This window comes from Octopus bimaculoides, chromosome 6 (genome assembly GCF_001194135.2).
Source record: "Octopus bimaculoides isolate UCB-OBI-ISO-001 chromosome 6, ASM119413v2, whole genome shotgun sequence".
Lineage (NCBI taxonomy): Eukaryota > Metazoa > Mollusca > Cephalopoda > Octopoda > Octopodidae > Octopus > Octopus bimaculoides.
In genome coordinates this window covers 21,014,661-21,017,945 of record NC_068986.1, presented here as the reverse complement: position 1 = coordinate 21,017,945, position 3,285 = coordinate 21,014,661, and the positions used below count along the sequence as shown (strand labels likewise).

At 34.5% G+C, this 3,285-nt stretch overlaps 1 protein-coding gene and 1 non-coding gene across 3 annotated transcripts in view; both read right to left on the bottom strand.

Moving 5' to 3' along the window:
* LOC106869631 (uncharacterized) overlaps nucleotides 1-3,285 on the bottom strand; it is a 232,169-nt gene that overhangs the window by 122,767 nt on the left and 106,117 nt on the right. The gene's annotated exons all lie outside the window — the stretch shown is intronic.
* On the bottom strand, nucleotides 2,964-3,082 carry LOC128248204 (5S ribosomal RNA). Its single transcript, XR_008264496.1, has one exon. It is a non-coding gene; the product is annotated as a 5S ribosomal RNA (ribosomal RNA).

Genomic DNA, 3,285 nt, shown 5'->3' with positions numbered 1-3,285 from the left:
AAAAAAAAAAAAAGAACTTCTTCTAAAGCAAACAACTCTAGACTTGTTTTTTTTTTAAAAGAAATCTAGAAGTCCGTCTCCGAGTGCTTGTGAATCGGCGATTGCATCTACAAGCAATGATGTGCGCAAATCTAGTGTGAGTGAAGTGATTCAGAAAATGAATCTACATTCTACTGTTTTCTTGCCATTTATTTTACGAGATTTATAAATGTTATAGGTAAAATATTTTTCTGGGAACAAATTACGATTTATAACATTGCTACTATGGGAAATTATTGCTCTGCTTTACGATTTTTTGCTTTATGAACAGTATCCGGGAACAAGTCAACTCGTATATTGAGGCATTACTATATATATCTATATATATATATATATATATGTATATCAATAATAGGATAAAGTCTTTTATAAGAATTTATCAAGTAGCTAGCATGAAAAAACCTCATAAGGGAAAAATCCATCATTTGTTCCCTATATATATATATATATATATATATATACAGTATATGGATAATATAAGCATATATGTGTATATATATATATATATATATATATATATATATATATATATATATATATATGTATATATATACAGTATATGGATAATATAAGCATATATGTGTATATATATATATATATATATATATATATATACATATATATATACAGGGTGGCCCAAGATTATTCACAGAAGAGTAGGTCAGACAGCAGAGAACGATGCAAACTCCGCACCGAGTATGTTGGAATTCAACCTGTTTGAACCTGACTTTCTGGTTTGTTGATACGTCTGTGGTGATAATCAGATAGGATTTTTTTTTTTATCTTAATAGCCGTTTCGCAAGTGTAATTTTGTAATTCCACCGATTTTTATCTGAGTAATAATGAATAATGCACGTATTGTGTTAGATACTTATGTTAAACATACATACATACATACAAACATGTGTGTGTGTGTGTTTGTGTTTGTGTTTGTGTTTGTGTGTGTTTGTGTTTGTGTGTGTGTGTGTGTGTGTGTGTGTGTGTGTGTGTGTGTGTTCATAAATGTATGTATATTCATATGGATGCTTGTGTGTGTGTATATATATATATATATCACATACATATGTGATGTATATATTACATGCATGCATATAGATGTGAAGAGGAAATGTAGAGAGAGAGAGATAGCAAGATAGAAGGGAAAGAAAGAAAGAGAGGGGCTGGAGAAACATATATAAGTGGTAGATATAATGAGAATGGGTTAAGCAAAAAAAAAAAAAAACTAGTGAAAGAGAAAAGGAGGAACAGTAAGAGGAAGACGAATAAACACTACACTAGACGCTGTTAAGAGTGGTTTTCTTCTTACATGAATAACACAGAATCTACACACAGACACACGCACATAAGTAATATTTGTCACACAAAATAACGGGAATGAACTGAGTTGAAATTGAATCAGCCTCTTCAATTTACTGACAACATAATCTTCGTTAATATAGACTTATCCTAGGCTAAGTGCAAATATCCTATATTTTAAGAGAGGGTCAAATGGGAATTTTGTCTTCACGTTCATTACTTTACTAAAGATAATTGAAAATTCGCATAAATGGTGTGATATCGCCACGTACTGGAATCGAAACCGAATTGACGTATCTAAATTTGGGGAGTGGAGTGGGAGCTTACTTCTTACTTTATAGCGCTCATATCTTACTAAAATACATTAAAAGTGCGCACAAGTGATCTGATACCGCCACGTAGCGGAATCGAAATCGAATCGAAATATCTACATTTTTGGAGCTTGCTTCTTATTTTACAGCGCTCATATCAGATTAAGACACATTAAAATGCCAAGTGTCACAGGACCCCTACGGGAAGCAATATGTCCAACGTTTATTACTATTAGGAATATCATTAGATTATTAAATAAAACGAGATGATAAGCACGATTAAATATTATTTATCTGAGACCAATGTTGATGCTATTACCATTAAGTGTCGCTGGGACTTATTTACTTTAGAGTAATGATAATTATAGAATAATCTCAAGAATTCAAAAAAATAGCGTTGGTCTCCGGTGACATGAATCAAGTCAGCATAAAGCATATTAAGTGAAGTGTTTCGGTTGATGTAGGAGACGGGATAGCTGAGTGGATCAGATAATAAAACATGTAATTTGTCATGAGTTCGAATTCTTTTTACATTTATTCCGCTTTGCTACTGGGCCAGATCTTTCTCAGACACACGCACCATTAGACCTTAAATAAGCCTTCTTAATTCTACTATCATGACTCGGAAATGTAATAATACGAATCTGCTCTTGGGTGGGCAGGATCAATTCACTTAGCTCTCTAATGACTTCAATGAGTCGATGTGTAGTTTCCATTTTTGCTTGAAATAGCAACAAACTCTATCCCCTACTAATCACGTACTACTGCTTTTAGAAAGAAAATAAAAGGAGATATAGAATCATGAAACCATGCACTACAGAAAACATAGCATGATCATTGATGGAAAGCATTTGATCATAGGCCAATATTCACATTCATATTCTCAACAAAATGGTTATTAGCAATATAATGGAAACTACATAATCAAAAGGCGCTGTTCACGTTTTAGAGACCTTTGTATATATACTATTGTGTAACCTATTGTACATAAAGTAAAAACAAGGTCAAACGATTTTTTGAATGCATCTAATGCATGTTTCGTGTAATTACGTAGTGTATATTATCTGTTTGTGTGTGCGCGCACTTGCGTGCATGCGTATCTGTTTGTCTCCCCACCGCTTGAAAACTGGTGTTTGTTTGTTTATGTCTCCGTAGCATAGCGGTTCGTCTATAGGGACGGTCTAAATAAATGAATATTCGGGTTGATTTGTTCGACTAAACCGTCCAATAGGAAACCCCTGACGGAAACTATTCTTTTACTTGTCTCAGTCATTTTGACTGCGGCCATGCTGGAGCACCGCCTTTAAAAGTGTGTGACGTTTACAGCACCTAGGTTTCCCAAGCGGTCACCCATCTAAGTACTCACTAGGCTCGTCGCTGCTTAACTTCGGTGATCGGACGAGAACCGGTGCTTTCAACGTGATATGGCCGTAAGAAACTAGTAAAACAATAACTAAATCAAGGACTAACACTCAACTATTTCTTGAATTCCTGGTGAGAAACTGATCGAAGGAGGGGAAGGAGATTCTGCGCCATAGATGCCTTTCCTCCAAAATACATTAGAGGCTGAGGCGAAGTGAAATGATACCAACCAGGAATCGAAACTACGTCGCAGATTCGGTTTGGCAGGAAATTCTTT